The following is a 20,011-nucleotide window of genomic DNA, read 5'->3' as shown; positions in this document are numbered from 1 at the left end:
TGGCAAGACTGAGCACAGCAACAAGACACAAGGTATTTATACTGCATCAGCAAGGTCTCTCCCAGGCAGAAATTTCAAGGCCAGCAGGGGTTTCCAGATGTGCTGTCCAAGCTCTTTTGAAGAAGCACAAAGAAACGGGCAATGTTGAGGACCGTAGACGCAGTGGTCGGCCAAGGAAACTTACTGCAGCAGATGAAAGACACATCATGCTTACTTCCCTTCGCAATCGGAAGATGTCCAGCAGTGCCATCAGCTCAGAATTGGCAGAAAACAGTGGGACTCTGGTACACCCATCTACTGTCAGGAGAAGTCTGGTCAGAAGTGGCCTTCATGGAAGACTTGCGGCCAAAAAGCCATACCTCCGACGTGGAAACAAGGCCAAGCGACTCAACTATGCACGAAAACACAGGAACTGGGATGCAGAAAAATGGCAGCAGGTGCTCTGGACTGATGAGTCAAAATTTGAAATATTTGGCTGTAGGAGAAGGCAGTTTGTTCGCCGAAGGGCTGGAGAGCGGTACACGAATGAGTGTCTGCAGGCAACAGTGAAGCACGGTGGAGGTTCCTTGCAAGTTTGGGGCTGCATTTCTGCAAATGGAGTTGGGGATTTGGTCAGAATTAATGGTCTCCTCAATGCTGAGAAGTACAGGCAGATACTTATCCATCATGCAGTACCATCAGGGAGGCATCTGATTGGCCCCAAATTTATTCTGCAGCATGACAACGACCCCAAACATACAGCGAAAGTCATTAAGAACTATCTTCAGCGTAAAGAACAACAAGGAGTCCTGGAAGTGATGGTATGGCCCCCACAGAGCCCTGATCTCAACATCATCGAGTCTGTCTGGGATTACATGAAGAGAGAGAAGCAACTGAGGCTGCCTAAATCCACAGAAGAACTGTGGTTAGTTCTCCAAGATGTTTGGGCCAACCTACCTGCCGAGTTCCTTCAAAAACTGTGTGCAAGTGTACCTAGAAGAATTGATGCTGTTTTGAAGGCAAAGGGTGGTCACACCAAATATTGATTTGATGTAGATTTTTCTTCTGTTCACTCACTTTGCATTTTGTTAATTGATAAATATAAACTATTAACATGTCTATTTTTGAAAGCATTCTTACTTTACAGCATTTTTTCACACCTGCCTAAAACTTTTGCACAGTACTGTATGTCAATAATGTGGTCATCTGCTGTACATAAGGCTCATCAAATACTTTATTGGTAGTTATTAAAAACTATAGTACCTTTATTTGTTAAGCAACAAATGCATTCTGAAATGTAAAAATAACTATTATGATCTTTATATGTTTGTAAAGTACTAAATGGCAATCTTTGAATAGCCTTCATTTCTCTATTGCTCAAGATTTAAGACAGCTGAATTCAGGTTCTAGGGAATCATAAAAAATCAGTTTCTGTAAATTCTGTAAGACTTTATGGATGATTGAACATGTCATAATCCCTGAAAAATACCAGACCATTTTTAACATGGCAGTTTATCATAAACTATGCCTGTTATCAATAAATGTTGATTGTGTTTGTATTTATTAATTAGATTTCTGTTTACAAAGTCATACATTGTATATTAGCATTATTCTTGATCGGCAGATGTTTTGCAAATTGTTTTTGGTATGTATTGTGACCAGTTAAGAAAAATAAATGGGTTATGTTTGTGAGACTGTATGTGATTTCTATCTGAATTTATATTCACTTAAATTCATTCATATTTAAAATATACACATAACAGCTGTGACTTCACATAAAATTAATGAGAACTTATGTATTGGAACCATTTCATACTATTATCAGAACACATCATTCAGCTGTGCATCACTCGTATCTCAGTTGCCCATAAACCCTTGCAGATTCTGCTGTAAATAAATGGTCACGGCAATAACTGATCAGAGACTAAGACACTACAGTGAAATAAGGAATGTGACTCGAACAGTTAAATTAAGTATGTAAAATAGTGGATACAAATGTTATTGCTCTAAAAAAAACCATGAGGGGGATGCTCAGGAAATATTGTTATAAATTGTATAGTAAGTGAGCTGCAAACCCAGGGAGGATCTTGCGAACCACACATTTGCCTCAATGGTTGTTACAGCAAGGAACAAAACAAACAAAAATTGCTACTTGAATTTTATTTCTGACCCCTCAAACTGTAATTACTCCATGTTCCAATTCAAACCAAGACCTTGCGTCACGTAGGGCATTATGGGCAACTGTGAAAAAATCTATTACCAGGTCCTGCTACAGAAGCACACTGGTACTGATATGGTACCTGGATTACTTATTGGTTCATGCCATTGAAATATTATTCGTATGTCAGAATAATCATGGTACAATTATGACACCATTACCCTATTTAAAGAACAATTATGTGCCCATTGAAGTGCAAATCGTTTTTTAATTACCAGGTCTTCAGAAATAATGTGATATATTGTGTCCTTTATATGCTATTTGCTCCATCTGCAAAACAATAGAAGCAAGACTGCAGAGTTAGGCATCTCAGTATTATTATTTATTTCTTAGCAGACACCCTTACCCGGGGCAACTTACAGTTGTATACAAAAAATACATATCAAGAATTCCAGTACAATTCAGAGCAAGATACAAAATACAATGACTTCTGTCCTAATAAGAGCAAATACAAAACACAGTACGATTTGATATCGGGGCAGTTCAAGAGCAGATAACAGTGTTGATAGTTACATCAGGGTTAGATACGAGTGCAAGTGAAATACAAGATACTACAGATTGGGTTAAGTGCAGGATTAAATACAGTAAAATAGGGAGCAGATAAATGCAAGTTAAAGTGCATTAAAGGCAGCGTGCTATATTGTCCAGAAGGGAAGAGTTGAGTTTTACAGGTGTTATCTGAAGAGGTGTGTATTGAGGAGGCACCGGAAGGTGGTCAGGGACTGGGCAGTCCTGACAACCATAGGAAGGTCATTCCACCACTGCAGGGCAAGGGTGGAGAAGGACTGGGCTCTGGAGGAAGGGGAGTGTAGAGGAGGTACAGCCAGTTTTCTAGTGCAAGCGGAGCGGAGAGGTCGGGTGGGGGTGTAGGGAGAGATGAGGGTCTGGAGGTAGCTGGGTGCAGTCTGGTCAAGACATCAGTAGGCGAGTACAAGAGTCCTGAACTGGATGTGAACGGTGATCGGGAGCCAGTCGAGTGAGCGGAGCAGCGTGGAAGAAGTGAGGCAGAGAGAACACTAGGCGAGTAGTGGAGTTCTGTATGAGCTGGAGCAGACAGGTGGTGGATGCAGGGAGGCCAGCCAGGAGGGAGTTGCAGTAGTCTAGGCGGGAGAGTACCAGGGCCTGGATGAGGAGTTGCATGGAGTTGTTGGTGAGGAAGGGTCGGATTCTTCGTATGTTGCTCAGGAAGAAATGGCAAGTGCATGCTAGAGTGGAGATATGCTGGGAGTAGAAGACCGGTAGAGATATGGGAGGGGATGGTGGGATCAGAGGGGGGGAAGGAGAGGAAGATCTGAGCATCATCAGCAAAGAAATGATATGAGAAACCATAGGAATCAATGAGGGGGCCGAGGGAGCAGGTGTAGAGGGAGAACAGGAGAGGACCCAAGACTGATCCTTGGGGGACTCCTGTTGAGAGAAGGTGAGGTGTGGAGGTTGAGCTGTGCCAGGTTACCTGGTAAGTGCGGTTGGAGAAGATAGGAGAATAGAGTGATCGACAGTGTCAAAGGCAACAGAGAGATCAAGGAGAATTAGGACAGAGGAGAGAGAGGCAGCACGGGCAGAATTTAACGAGTTAGTGACAGACAGGAGAGCAGTTTCAGTGGAGTGAGCAGAGCGGAAAACCAGATTGGAGAGGGTTGAGCAGAGAGTGGTTAGACAGGAAAGCGGAGAACCGGCGGTGTGAGCCCGTGAGGGTTTTAGGGAGGAAGGGTAAGAGGGAGACATGATGGTAGTTCTGAAAGGAGGTGGGGTCGAGGGTAGGTTTTTTGAGGGGGGGGGGGGGGGTAGAGGCTTGTTTGAAGGCAGAGGGAAAGAGGCAAGAGAGGAGAGAGGTGTTGAGAAGGGAGGAGATGAAGGGGAGTAGAGCAGGAGCAGCAGCTTGAAAAGGGTGAGTGGGAGATAGAGGAGGGAGGAGGGGGAGGGTTGAGGAGGGAGGAGAAGGTAGAGAATAATAATAATGGAGGATTGGATAATAGATTGGAAATAGAAGCGTTTAGCAGAGGAGAGAGTAGAGGAGAAGGAAGAAAGAAAGGAGCAGTAGAGGTCTAGGGCAGCAGGGAGTTTGGTTCTCTTCCATTTCTTTTCAGCAGAGCGCAGTTTAGTTCTTGCTGAGCAGTGCACAGAGGAGAGCCAGGACTGGGGAGGGGTAAGGGGCGGGCAGGTTGGAAGGTGAGGGGACAGAGGGAGTTGAGGTATGAGGAGAGGGTGGAGGTAGCAGAGTCTACAGAGAGTTGGGAGAAGGAGTCGATAGGAGGGAGGTGAGAGAGAGCGGCGGAGGCAAGGTCAGAGGGGGAGAGAGAGCAGAGGTTACGGCGGAAGGTGACAGTGGAGGTGGGTGGAGTAGGGAGAGAGGGGAGAGACAGAGAAAAAGAGATGAAATAGTGATGATGCTTGTTTTAATCTCTGGCATTCTTCTGATATGGGTAAGCTAAATGTAACAGTTTTTGTGTTTTGGTGCCAAGGTCAGATTTTATCTGAACTAAAAAAGAAATTTCTTCATTTCCAGAATTAGAATTTGTAAATGCTTAGAGACAATAGCCTCTGTGTTTATTAAAAAAATGATGGTTTACCATATTAAAGGTTTTAGTAAACAACATGATAAATACGAAGTGCCAGCTTTCAATGACTTTGGAATTAGCTTGAAATGAGTTGATATACTGCCACCACAGGAGGGAGCTCCAGACAGAAATGCCACTGTTTGCACACCTGGACGTATTCATGTCAGTTAGAATACAGGAAGTGGTTATTTTCTTATTTTTAACCAAGCGGTTTTGTCCAGTGAAGCAAGGCAAGTTAGTTTAATAAGAAAACTGATGTATTTTTCCATTTTCTTTTCTTGCTTCTCACTTTTATTTTCTTAGCTTAACATAAAAGATCTTCAGGTCAGTTATGGTTATTGTTTTTATTTTAAACAATCACATTACATACAAACCCGACAGCCAGGTCTTCCATCAGTGTATGCTAAATGAATTACAGAATGGGGTAATCGGGGCTCCTGCATATGCTATAAATCTCAGTAGTATTGTTTCAATGACAGTGCGTCATGACTAGGGGCCTACCTAATTCGCGATTTCGCGGATTTCGCGGAAATCGTGAAATTGTGGTGTCACCACGAAATTCACCTCTTAGGGGCCAATGCATACAAAGAAGTACGGAGAGGAAAAAAAAAAAAACTTGTTTAAATGAACTACTGTACAACGCAAGTGACGTAAACTACGTATCTTCCTTCTGTAGATAGCCCATTTTTATTCCTTCGCCGTCCCGTGTGCACTGCACTAAAGCAAAAAACAAACAAAAAATGTCCACAAGTAACATGTACAAAATAAATTATCCAAAGCAGTTAACGTTCTTGTTTACTATTCAAATGACAACGTTTTAATCAGCCTATCAGTGCGTCTTTACTGCTTTTATGTGACCTGTACTGTGGACGACAAAGAAAGCAAACTATAATCTATATTTCGGCTGATGATCGTTTCAAGATATTTCCCAAAGAAACTACATGCAGACTGAGGTAATTGTTTTCCATATCTTAATGTGTCTTTGGAGAAAATACGATCGATCGCTATTTAGCTTCAGAATCACACATTAAACAAAAGGCTACTACAGAGGCTGCTGAACAGAACGTAAAATAAACAGCTTTCAGAAACCAAACTGGAAAGTCAGCCCAGACAAGAAGTATTCCTGTCTGCAAGTTAAATCAGTACTAAAACGATCCAGCACAGCCACCTCGCTTCAACCTGCTGTTACAGTTGGAATTTTAGACCCGAATAGCCACGTCTTCTTTGTTTTGACTCGGTACTAATAAATTATTGGATGGGACAAATAACATGACAACGAACATGCTGCATACATTGCCTTTTTATTAAAGTATGCCAGATGCCCTTGTGTAACTGAGTTTGTGGGCTGTTTCTAATCGATTTCCACATCTGTATAACTTGGCAAAGCTTTGCCTTAACTTCCAACCAATTCAGTGGATGCAGACGTGCAGTCTCAATGTATGGGCAAGTCAACTGCAAGGGGATGCTGCATGCTTGCCTTTAACAAATGCCAGCACTCTGTTTTAGTAAGGAAGCAAGTACCACTATTTTTAGGCTTTATAGTGTTCTGAAATACTGTTTACTTAGGTTTATTTAATATTTAAACATGTCCGCGAAATCCTAATTTTATTCCGCAACATACCCGTGAAAAATACGTAAATTTACCGCGATTTAAGTAGACCCCTTGTCATGACCTAGGCTCAGTGGAATGGTGCTCAGTCGCAAATCAGCAACAACCGGCAAGCATTTAGTAGATGGGAAGAGCGATCAGCTCTCTGTTGTGTGCAAGTCCAATAAGAGCGACTTCCTTTTGACATGCTGCTACAGTCAACACACAGATATCCGTTACCCAGATACAAGTCAGTTGCGTTTTACCGCACATGTATTAGGATAAAATCAATCGCCATTATATAAATGTAACAAATTACTGCACTTACCCATCACACGCGGTTTCCGACTCCTTCACCAGTTTTCTGATACAAAGCCCATCTCTAAAATATTGCAATGTACTTGTTTATCCATCACAGCCCGCATTTTTTCTTCCCTCCCATGCCAAATGTCTGTCTTTATTGTGCAGTTACACAGTTTCCTCCAATTTCATATGACTAAAATGCAGCAAAAACAGTTGTAGATACTGTGATGCACTTTTTTTTTAAAATCTGTGATCTTTAGTAGTTTTTGTGCATTTTCATTTGGAAGTGAACTGTGACGTTAGGGCCTTATCGAGCACTATATTCTGCAATTTTGAATACTGACTTTGGATACTCTTAATTCTGGAAACTGGTGTCATTTTTTAAAATTTTTACTAAATTTCATTGCCTTTTACGTTTTACGATGTTGGGTCATTAATGGGGAATTTTACAAACCACTACAATACATACCGGATTTAAAAGTATGTACTGTTTTACAGGCCACATGTCCACAGTCGTCTCTTTTGGTAAGTGATATTTTTAGAATCATATCCTCCTGTATTAAATACTTTTGTTGAAAATATAGTACTGTACCAACAAAACCAACTACAGTATATCTAAATGGAAGCCTACTTATTTTAAAACACAGTCCTTTCAGCTATGTATTTTTGACTTTGTATCTTTGTTGTGTTCCCTGAAAAAACGGATAAGGGTTGGAACGGGCCAAAATGAAATAATCAGATATGCGTCACACTCGTTTAACCGTCACTTAAGTCAAAATTTTATAGGGTCGGATATGCGAGTGCTGACTGTATATCCTTTCAAGATGTTCTCCAGAAGCGGGGCTTGCTAGAGAGCCTCAGCAAAGACTGGACAATAGTGTGTGCCTATTACTGACGTGACTTACCACCAATAATAGTACATAATAAACTGCGTTACACTTTCTTCTTGTAATTTCTTGTTTTTCTTTTTTCTCCCACATACTCTTTCAAGCTCTATTGTTCTGGTAGGGAAATGAAAAGTAAAGGTCATGTCTGTATTCAATAATTGTTTCCAGAGACTTCCTCTGGGAGTAACTGTAGTTGTGGTATAGGTCACAGTTATTTTAAAGGTTTCTGATTTACTGTTGTTTTCAGGAACCTAATTGCAAATAATTAATGACCATTCATACTGTCTTCTTGTGTAAAAATGAAGTACTGGACCACCGTTAGTTTGCAAAAACAGGGCAGTGCCTGTATATTTGTGAACAAAACAAAATAAATAAACAAAAGCCTAACTCCTTCTAAGAGTGCTAACTCAACTTAACAAAACACATACACGTATTAAATACCTTTTTTTAATGTTCCCACAGGTCTCCTCTCAGTCCTCAGCCTTCACAAATTCCCCCTCCCCGTCCCCCAATTGGGAACAAAGGAGATCTTAAACACAGCAGACAATCCCAGTAACGATCAGTTTACACCCTGTTACTCAATCAGCACAGGTGTGCCGGTCTCAATTGCCCAGCACAATGCATGCTGGTAAATGTAGTCTTGAGCCCCTGACTTTACACTCATGAGTTTTTGAGATGTCATACCTCACATCTATTATTCTTCCGGCCACTCTACTACAAGACACAGAGTACATCTTCCCTATACCAGGACAAAAAAAAAAAAAAAAAAAAAAAGATTTCTTAGCAGACACCCTTATCCAGGGCTACTTACAATTATTACAAGATATCACATTATCTTTTACATACAGTTACCCATTTATACAGTTGGGTTTTTACTGGAGCAATCTAGGTAAAGTACCTTGCTCAAGGGTACAGCAGCAGTGTCCCCCGCTGGGGACTGAACCCACAACCCTCTGGTCAAGAGTTCAGAGCCCTAACCACTACTCCACACTGCTGCCCTGTATAAGAACATAAGAAAGTTTACAAACGAGAGGAGGCCATTCGGCCCATCTTGCTTGTTTGGTTGTCAGTAGCTTATTGATCCCAGAATCTCATCAAGCAGCTTCTTGAAGTATCCCAGGGTGTCAGCTTCAACAACATTACAGGGGAGTTGGTTCCAGACCCTCACACTTCTCTGTGTAAAAAGGTTTTCTGTTCTGAATGCCCCTTTAGCTAATCTCCATTTGTGACCCCTGGTCCTTGTTTCTTTTTTCAAGTCGAAAAAGTCCCCTGGGTTGACATTGTCAATAACTTTTAGAATTTTGAATGCTTGAATCAGATCACTGCGTAGTCTTCTTTGTTCAAGACTGAACAGATTCAATTCTTTGAGCCTGTCTGCATACGACTTGCCTTTCAAACCTGGGATAATTCTGGTCGCTCTTCTTTGCACTCTTTCTAGAGCAGCAATATCCATTTTGTAACGAGGTGACCAGAACTGAGCACAATATTCTAGGTGGGGTCTTACTAATGCATTGTAAAGTTTTAACATTACTTCCCTTGATTTAAATTCAACACTTATATATATATCATCTATCCAAGCATCTTGTTGGCCTTTTTTATAGCTTCCCCACATTGTCTAGATGAAGACATTTCTGAGTCAACATAAACTCCTAGGTCTTTTTCATACATTCCTTCTTCAATTTCAGTATCTCCCATATGATATTTATAATGCACATTTTTATTGCCTGTGTGCCGTACCTTACACTTTTCTCTATTACATGTCATTTGCCATGTGTCTGCCCAGTTCCGAATGCTGTCTAGATCTTTTTGAATGACCTTTGCTGCTGCAACTGTGTTTGCCACTCCTCCTATTTTTGTGTCGTCTGCAAATTTAACAAGTTTGCTTACTATACCAGAATCTAAATCATTAATGTAGATTAGGAATAGCAGAGAACCTAATACTGATCCCTGTGGTACACCACTGGTTACCTTGCTCCATTTTGAGGTTTCACCTCTTATCAGTACTTTCTGTTTTCTACATGTTAACCACTCCCTAATCCATGTGCATGCATTTCCTTGAATCCCTACTGCGTTCGGTTTGAGAATTAATCATTTATGCAGGACTTTGTCAAAAGCTTTCTGGAAATCTAAATAAACCATGTCATGTGCTTTGCAATTATCCATTGTCGATGTTGCATCCTCAAAAAAGTCAAGCAGGTTAGTTAGACATGATCTCCCTTTCCTAAATCCATGCTGACTGTCTCTCAGGATACTGTTACCATATAGGTAATTTTCCATTTTGGATCTTAATATAGTTTCCATAAGTTTACATATAATAGAAGTCAGGCTTATTGATCTGTAGTTACCTGGTTCGGTTTTGTCTCCCTTTTTGTGGATCGGTAATATGTTTGCAATTCTCCAGTCTGTCGGTACAACCCCTGTGTCAAGAAACTGTTGCATGATCTTGGTTAGCAGTTTGTAGATAACTTCTTTCATTTCTTTGATTGCTATTGGGAGGATCTCATCCAGCCCAGGGGATCTGTTTATTTTAAGAGCTCCTAGTCCTTTTAACACTTCTGCCTAAAGTATGCTAAAGTGGCAGCATTTATCTGCAGTTGCCCCATGCAAAGCTTGATTCCAGGGCCCCTATTCCCTATTCTTACCAGTAATACTACACTACGATAACATGACTTTCAAACAGGGCAACAACACCATTAAATGTACTGCATCTGACTACAGAAATCGCAAAAAAGCACTCAAAGAGACAGTTAGAAATTAACCTTTTGTGTTTTCGCAGTGGCAATCTGCAATTCTATCTGAATAATCCAGTTTTCTGCAAATCTGGTGCACAATCAATACCTACCCTAGTCCAGTCAAACATTCCTGCGACATTTTAGAAAGTACGTTTTTAATTAATTGCATGTTCAGGCAAGAAAAGCTTCTCTCCCCTGACGGTACTGTGACAGGCACAGTCAAAAGCAGACGCAAGGCAATACTGATGTTAGGGCAGCCCAGCAAATTTCCCCTTTAGATGTAGTTGAGCATTGGGTGGAAACACATTTATATGCATTTGTTTCCAGGCTCATTCAAACATGCAGCACGCATGTGAAACACTTATACAGGTATTCCCCTGAAGTTTGCAACAATGACAGCATGCGCAAGCAAACTTTGTTTGTAGTTGTGGCAAAGTGGCTGCTGAGTGAGAAAAGGTGCAGAGGTGATGGAGTGCAGGAATAATCACAGACAGAAAACTGTAATCCGTTTGGAAAACAAAATAACCTCCGGCAAAACACACCAATGTGTAATGCATGGAGGTAACAATAATAATGGGTTATAGCCCAAACAATAAATACACATTATCTGCCCCACAATAATACTGGACACGGTCACCAGTCTGGGTGCGTGCAGCAGTGCTCGTGGTGGGTGATAACAATTTATTAAGTGACTGTGGTGTAGTGTTGTTCCGGGTTAGTGCTGGCCCAAGGTGACAGCTCCAGATACGTGTTAGCCGTCTAGTGATTCACAAACTAAGACAATTACGAACAACGACAAACAAACAAAAACACTCACGAATACCTTTTATTTTTCTCTGGGTCTCTCCCGGTCCTTCCAGTTCTCTGTCTCCAAAAACCAAGCGAAGGAGTAGATTGCAATTCTCCGTCCCCTTTTATGCTGTCAAGTATGACCCCTTGGTAAACGAGTGCAGCTGTCTTTACAATCTGCAGCTGCTACGTCGTTTCCCTTCCGGGTCTATACGTTCCTGCAACGGAGTCTAGCCTTCTTCCAGACTGACCAACTTCCCGACCCCGGGAAAGAACTGTTAGGCCAGCCCGTCCAAAGAACTCTACTTTTGCTGCTTAGCACCCTCACAGGCCGGGAGGGAGATTTACAACCAAGATTCATTATATTTCTGTCACAGTAGTGTGTCGAAATTAGTTGATTTTTAAATGTCTTACAGTTTTTAGCTTAAATCTCAGGTTACATGTTTTGAGGCACATACTAACATAAAATTGCACATGGCATTAAACCGCTACATGTTGTGTTTTTCTGTTTATGCCTTTTGGCTTATAGATAAAAAGAATTGTAAAATGGTTAATAAGTCTTTCATTCTGTTACAGACTTTAGGTGAATATAAGCTTTTCTATAGTAACTGTGCCACGATAACAGGGGGCCCCTTGCTGCCTCAGGGCCTCATGCAATTACATGGGTTGCATGTGCCTAAAACTGCTACTGCACACACTACCATAGTAGTGTTATTATTCCTGAAAACAATTCCACATGACCAGTTTTTACAATGACATTGGATTACTTCAAAGTGCCTTTCCAGTGGGTCTCATTTTATATGACAATAAGTGCTGGGACAAATATCTGGATACAAAAATCAGATGTTTAAATGACAAAAATACCTTGCACTTATTTACCACCTCACCAGAAGTTGCCAACAGTTAAAAAAAGGGCAAATGAAAAAGACCTCCATGTGAGATTAATATATTTAACAAAAAAAAAAACACAAGTAAACAAACCAGATTATGCATGTGCATGCATGATCTCTATGGAACGCCATCTGGGTCAAAAATGTGTTGTGCTGCTTAGAGTGAGTCAGAATCTCATGGAACAAAAAAAGGCAAGCACGTCATTCTGAAATGCCTCGCTTAACAGTGCCCAACTTGCTGTAAATGTTGTGTAATGATTTTTATATAGATTTTATATATTATATATTTTTTGTTGCGACTTTATGTTATGTGGAAAGAAATAAACGAGAACCAAAACGATGAGCTTTTTCCCCCTTCATTTTATGACTCCATTTCCATGTTTGTTTTATTTGAAGTGTTTATAGTTAAATTTCAGTTTTCTTGCTTGTTCAGCTACAAAAAGGCACAAGTAAACCTCATGTTATTATTTTATGAAAACGTGTCGATGGCCACTCTTTACTGTGGAGAAACAGCAATGGCAAGGAATGAAAAAAAAAGTAAAAAACAAATAAAATGCGGTGTCGACTTTATGTACTATTTATTTCAGGAATAAACAAAACAATATTTAACTTGAACTGCTATTGGCCCCCTTTGTTTTGTAGTTAATTCACTGGGGTAAAGTAAGTCCTACACAACTTATTCTTTACTCCTGGGATAGTTTTCTATTTTAACGTGTTACATATTGTAAGGTCTTGTTGTAAAATACAGGCGCACACACAGGGGCCATACCCCCATGCCCCCTGCCTCTGCTGCTATGCTGTGTCTGCCTGCGTTCTGAGCAATATAATGGCTTTTATTACTTTTTGAAAATAAACAAATATTCAAAAATGAAAATGAAATGTGTTCATCCCAACACTAATGATAATTATGAGGAGCTGTGGTAATATATTGAATATCACACATAATAGGAATGGTACTGTGAATTACTTTTTGGTGTCATTTTACATAATGGAGGCTCTCTGAGTTTTCAACAAATGTAATTTAAGCAATCTACTAATAACTCAGAATTTTCATGCAATTCTAAACAAAAAATAAAAAAATACTTTGTTCCACTCATAGTGCTATGACTGCATTTTGGCTCTGCTAAAAGAAGCCTCTGACCACTACAAGATACATAGGTAGGAGGGGTGCAAATCGTTTTGAAAATTGGTGCTAAACTGTTTTGAAAGTTCAGCACCGAGTGGTGCTAAATTATCATATGTATATGTAATTATGTATAATCACTTACAGTGCCTTGCGAAAGTATTCGGCCCCCTTGAACTTTGCGACCTTTTGCCACATTTCAGGCTTCAAACATAAAGATATGAAACTGTAATTTTTTGTGAAGAATCAACAACAAGTGGGACACAATCATGAAGTGGAACGAAATTTATTGGATATTTCAAACTTTGACAAATAAAAAACTGAAAAATTGGGCGTGCAAAATTATTCAGCCCCCTTAAGTTAATACTTTGTAGCGCCACCTTTTGCTGCGATTACAGCTGTAAGTCGCTTGGGGTATGTCTCTATCAGTTTTGCACATCGAGAGACTGAAATTTTTGCCCATTCCTCCTTGCAAAACAGCTCGAGCTCAGTGAGGTTGGATGGAGAGCATTTGTGAACAGCAGTTTTCAGTTCTTTCCACAGATTCTCGATTGGATTCAGGTCTGGACTTTGACTTGGCCATTCTAACACCTGGATATGTTTATTTGTGAACCATTCCATTGTAGATTTTGCTTTATGTTTTGGATCATTGTCTTGTTGGAAGACAAATCTCCGTCCCAGTCTCAGGTCTTTTGCAGACTCCATCAGGTTTTCTTCCAGAATGGTCCTGTATTTGGCTCCATCCATCTTCCCATCAATTTTAACCATCTTCCCTGTCCCTGCTGAAGAAAAGCAGGCCCAAACCATGATGCTGCCACCACCATGTTTGACAGTGGGGATGGTGTGTTCAGGGTGATGAGCTGTGTTGCTTTTACGCCAAACATAACGTTTTGCATTGTTGCCAAAAAGTTCGATTTTGGTTTCATCTGACCAGAGCACCTTCTTCCACATGTTTGGTGTGTCTCCCAGGTGGCTTGTGGCAAACTGTAAACGACATTTTTTATGGATATCTTTAAGAAATGGCTTTCTTCTTGCCACTCTTCCATAAAGGCCAGATTTGTGCAGTATACGACTGATTGTTGTCCTATGGACAGAGTCTCCCACCTCAGCTGTAGATCTCTGCAGTTCATCCAGTGTGATCATGGGCCTCTTGGCTGCATCTCTGATCAGTCTTCTCCTTGTATGAGCTGAAAGTTTAGAGGGACGGCCAGGTCTTGGTAGATTTGCAGTGGTCTGATACTCCTTCCATTTCAATATTATCGCTTGCACAGTGCTCCTTGGGATGTTTAAAGCTTGGGAAATCTTTTTGTATCCAAATCCGGCTTTAAACTTCTCCACAACAGTATATCGGACCTGCCTGGTGTGTTCCTTGTTCTTCATGATGCTCTCTGCGCTTTAAACGGACCTCTGAGACTATCACAGTGCAGGTGCATTTATACAGAGACTTGATTACACACAGGTGGATTCTATTTATCATCATTAGTCATTTAGGTCAACATTGGATCATTCAGAGATCCTCACTGAACTTCTGGAGAGAGTTTGCTGCACTGAAAGTAAAGGGGCTGAATAATTTTGCACGCCCAATTTTTCAGTTTTTTATTTGTTAAAAAAGTTTGAAATATCCAATAAATTTCGTTCCACTTCATGATTGTGTCCCACTTGTTGTTGATTCTTCACAAAAAATTACAGTTTCATATCTTTATGTTTGAAGCCTGAAATGTGGCAAAAGGTCGCAAAGTTCAAGGGGGCCGAATACTTTCGCAAGGCACTGTAAATTCACCATAATTGCAATATTAAGAAACAAAATCTTGGCTATTGTTCACCTGCACACCACCCCGGGATGAAATCCTTGCTACTCCAGTGTTATTAACTATCATAAAAATAAAAAGAACATCCACCCCCGAAATAAAATCCTGGCTACGCCAATGGTGCAGACCCAATGAGAAACTGTTATCGTCGATGGTTGCTAAGGAATAAAAAAATAAATAAACATGTCTACTGATGCCAAAATGTAATGTTGCTGGTGCTATATGATTTACCCTTGAGCTACAATCTATCATTGGGTACGTCTACCAGACAAACTAGACATAGCAAGACACATGGGGCGCTCAGGGTTCAGGGCCTGTGGCCATAAGAAGCACACACTTCGCACATCATATACCACACTGATTTATTTCTCTAGCCCACCCTGGGCTGCAGAACCTAGTCTTAACTTTTTTCTTTAACTTGCTGCTCTCCCAATGCAGCCATTTTGCAGAGCCCCTAAAGATTTCTGGACCTTGTTCTCTATGGAGGATGACCTGATAGCTATGAATAAATTCAGTGGGATACTCTGAACCTTACCGGCATTCATCAGTGATGGGTAATTGTTCCTGTCCCATGATAGCTTTTCACGGTTAGGTGATCTTTATCTTGTGGTATTTCCCTAACAATGACTTCCTTCACCTGCTGATAATCGACACAGAACCGTAGTTCCCTGTTCTTCTTTTAAACTCCCTAGCTTTTAAATGAACAGCTCCAAACCGTGTCAAAAATCAATCCCAAGAACAGCATTTTGATAAACAAAAACTCATGTTTGAGGGCCAGTGTGTCAATCTCACCAGGGGTCACCCAGACCCCCCAAAATGTTAGATTTTGCACCATTAGCAGTGAATACTCTACTTTCATAAATGTGCAAGGTTTCCAGTCCATGCCTATTTAGTTGTGACTATAAAGCTCTATTTCTCATGGACACCCGCGCACTTGTGTCAAAACAAATACAAATCATTGCCTATTCCCAATCATTAGGATTAAAATAAAAGTGTCCTCTTTCTTTCTTTTATTTTGTATCTAGGAAGATGAAATTAAAACTTTTTCTAAACTGTATTGCTACATATTTTTTCTGTGCACATGTGATATGTGGCCCTGTGTGACAAAGAGAGAGTGAACTCTTGTTTTAGATCTCCCTTCCGACCGGTGAGGGCATGGGGGGGGGGGAGCAGGCGGAGCCGCGGTGCGCAATGTCACAGACCCGGTCGGGAAGCGCGGTGGCAATCACGCATTGGCTGACAGCGGTTGCCCTCGCTGACCAATGGGGATGGGACGGGGCGTACAAAAGGGGGCGTGGCCCGGGGTTCTGTTCCTTCTGGCAAGGTACAGTGCATGAGAGAGAGAGAGAGAGAGAGAGAGAGAAAAACCAGCAGGGAATTGAAAGACGGGTCGTTTTGTGGTTTAACTTTCCTGCTAACCCATTTTTACTCTTTGTGTATTTCTAGAGCACTAAACGGGACGCTCCGGAAATACGTTTGGAGGAGCGACAACCCGGAAGTGCTGAGTAAGTATCGCGTGTGTTTCTCGTTCTTGGATTTATACAAAGAAGACAGACTATTTTTGTTGTTTGTTTATTTTGGGACTGCAACCCCGTTTCTCTTTATTTGGTCAGGTTACACATTGTTGTGTACCCCGGCTTTCCCCTCTCCCCCCCCCCCCTGTTTATTGAATTATTATTATTATTTTGGAGTGTTTAATTGGTTACTGTGAAAATAAAGACCAAGCACTTGATCAGAAGACTGGACTGGGGTCTGTTATTGTTACACTACTTACATCCTGTCACACGTGGTGTCATCGTGGGATGGATCTAGCTATGTTGGCAGCGGTCCTGGAGGCTTTGGACAGCCGAAGAGGGGCTGAGGAACGGAGGAGGGAGGAGGGAGGAGCGCTACACAGCCCTCATCGAGAGGGTTGGGATGGGGATGACGTCGGCAGCGCCAGCGTCACCCCTGATGGTGGCCCCGAAGGCTCGGGCTCAGAAAATGACGGCGGAGGATGACCCGGAAGCCTATCTCGTGGCATTTGAGTGGCTGGCCACCACTGCAGCGTGGCCCCGGGAGTACTGGGCAAGCCAACTTGGCCCCTGCTTAATTGGAGAAGTGCAAGCGGCGTACCAGGCCATGACGGATGTCGACGCCGCCCAGTACGACCTGGTGAAACAGGCTATCCTCCGCCGTCTTAACATAACGGGGGAGACCCACCGGGTCAGGTTCCGGGAGTTCCGGCGGCCACCGAACACCCGGCCAAGGGTGGTGGCGCAGCGGTTGTGCGACCACATGGCATAATGGCTGAACCCCAGCCAGAAAACCGGGGTCCAGATGGGGGAGGCCATTGTTATGGAGCAGTTCTGCCATGTGGTCGGGGCTGAAACGCAGGCCTGGATTCGCCGGCACAACCCCGCTACCCTGGACCAGCCCGTGGCGTTGGCTGAAAATTTTGAGGACGTCCTCATGTCCGCCCAGACCACCCTGCTGAACTGCCCCTCTCCCTCCGTTACCAAACCACCATCAAACCCCCCCGGACCAAGACCTGCTAGACCTCCGACCCCATTGGGCCCTCTGGCCCCCTTACCATGGCGGCAGAGGTTGGCCCCCAGCTGGGGTAAAATGGTTTCCCTCGCCCCGCTGTCATACCAACAGTGGGACAGATATGTACCGCCCTTGCCCTCTGCCCCACCCGTTTGTTTTAGGTGCCAGCAGCCGGGACACATCGCCAGGTACTGCCCGGCAGCCATGGAGTGTGACGTGGCTGCATGTCACCTGGCATCGGAGACAGGTAGGAAATGGGGAAATGATCGGGGGTTCCCGTGTATGGTTGATGTTATGCTGGGGAAGGTGAAAACCCACGTGTTAGTGGACACCGGGTGCGAGCAAACTTTGATTCGGACAGCTCTCCTCGGCGGTGTGTCGTGGCAGCCACAAGGACAGGTGGCGATCTCCTGTATCCATGGGGACACGGCGACATACCCCACCCTAAAAGTATATTTATCTAGGGCAGCAGTGTGGAGTAGTGGTTAGGGCTCTGGACTATTGACCGGAGGGTCGTGGGTTCAATCCCTGGTAGGGGACACTGCTGCTGTACCCTTGAGCAAGGTACTTTACCTAGATTGCTCCAGTAAAAACCCAAATGTATAAATGGGTAATTGTATGTAAAAAATAAATTGTAAGTCGCCCTGGATAAGGGCGTCTGCTAAGAAATAAATAAATATCGGTAGGTCCGATAAAGCGCCACCTGGTAGTGGGGGTGGCCGAAAAGTTACAACACCCGATCATTCTGGGTCGAGACTGGCCGCAATATAAGGATTTAATAAAAATATCGGCAGCCTCGACCACACGTGTAAACACAGCAGACCCCCCGGGGAAAGGAAGTAATTGGCACCATTTTTCCTTTCCATGCAGAACTGTTTTCTCCACTTTTTCGTCCTAGGAAAACACACAAGGAGAGACGGAGGGAAAAGTGGGAAGGCGCATTGATCCGACATGGTTGGGGCCTGGCAGGAGAAGGGTCTGATGGTTCCAAACGGCAATCAAAGGGGGTGGGAACGCAATGTTTCTGGGCGGACGAGGTTACTGGGCCCTTGAGGGCGGAGACTGCTCCAGCCCCTGTCAATATCCTGGACGTGTGGGCCTCAAGCACGGACCTAGTGTGGGAGCAGAACAACGACCCCACACTGGTGCACGCTTGGGAACAGGTTCGGTCTATTGAGGATAAGGATATTGACTGCATCGGGATGCTGGTATATCCCCACTTTGTTGTAGAGGGGCACTTGCTATATAGGATAAATCTAGCCCCGGGCACAGGACAGCCTGTCAAACAGTTGATGGTTCCCCCGTCCTGTCGACCAGAGGTCATGAGGCTGGCTCATGACGTTCCCTTTGCAGGACACCTTGGTGTTGACAAGACGAGGGACCGAATACTGGCTTGATTTTATTGGGTAGGACTCTACACTGAGGTGGCGAAATATGTAGCTACCTGCCCGGAATGCCAGAGAGTAGCGCCGGGTCGAGTGCGCCCCACCCCTTTGATCCCACTGCCTATTGTCTCCACTCCCTTCGAACGCATTGCAATGGACATAGTTGGGCCAGTGCTGCCTTCTGATTCCGGGTACACGCACATATTAGTGATGGTGGATTATGCAATGCGGTACCCGGAAGCAGTTCCTTTGCGGTCCACTAGTGCCACTGCAATTGCGAAAGAGTTCAGTCAGATTATGGCTAGAGTAGGGATTCCCAAAGAAATACTAAATGATCACGGAACTAACTTTTTATCAAAAACGCTACAGCAGGTATATAAAATTCTAAAGATACGCCCCATCAGGACGTCTGTTTATCATCCCCAAACGGACGGTCTGGTGGAGCGTTTTAACCAAACATTGAAGCAAATGTTGAGACGGTTTGTGAGTCAGGAGCAAAAACATTGGGCTACTCTTCTTCCTTACCTACTCTTCGCTGTAAGAGAGGTGCCTCAGAGCTCAACTGGATTTTCCCCCTTTGAGTTGTTATATGGTCGGCAGCCACGGGGCATCCTCGACCTGTTGAGAGAAGGTTGGGAAGAACACAAGGGCTCCTCTAAAAATGTAGTGCAGCATGTGCTCCTACTACGGGATCGGCTTGATTTAATTGGTCGCTTGGCTCAAGACAATCTTAGATCGGCTCAACATTGGCAACAGCAGCATTACAATACTAATGCATGAATTCGAACCTTTCGACCAGGAGATAAAGTAATGCTGCTTCTTCCGTCATTGGAATCAAAACTGTGTGCTAAATGGCAGGGGCCATACGAGGTGATACAGGCCGTAGGACTAGTAAATTATGAAATTAGGCAACCCGATCGCCGAAACAAAAACGGAAATTTACCATGTCAACTTATTAAAGCCCTGGAAGGCAAGGGAGGTCTTATTCATAGCCCCAGGCGAGATGGAGGATGACCTAGGACCCTGCATAGAGGCCCCTAGCCCCAGTCAGATTTCAATGGGGGAACAGTTACTTCCGGATCAGCAGATGGAATTGTGTAAGTTGATCGGGAAATTTGGGGATGTGTTTTCTGACATGCCCGGCAGAACTAACCTTACCGAATATGCTGTTATTACTCCGCCAGGGGTCACTGTTCGGGAGAGGCCCTACCGGATCCCAGAA

The sequence above is a fragment of the Acipenser ruthenus genome, chromosome 3, assembly GCF_902713425.1.
Source record: "Acipenser ruthenus chromosome 3, fAciRut3.2 maternal haplotype, whole genome shotgun sequence".
Classification (NCBI taxonomy): domain Eukaryota; kingdom Metazoa; phylum Chordata; class Actinopteri; order Acipenseriformes; family Acipenseridae; genus Acipenser; species Acipenser ruthenus.
Note: the sequence above shows the minus strand (reverse complement) of the source record.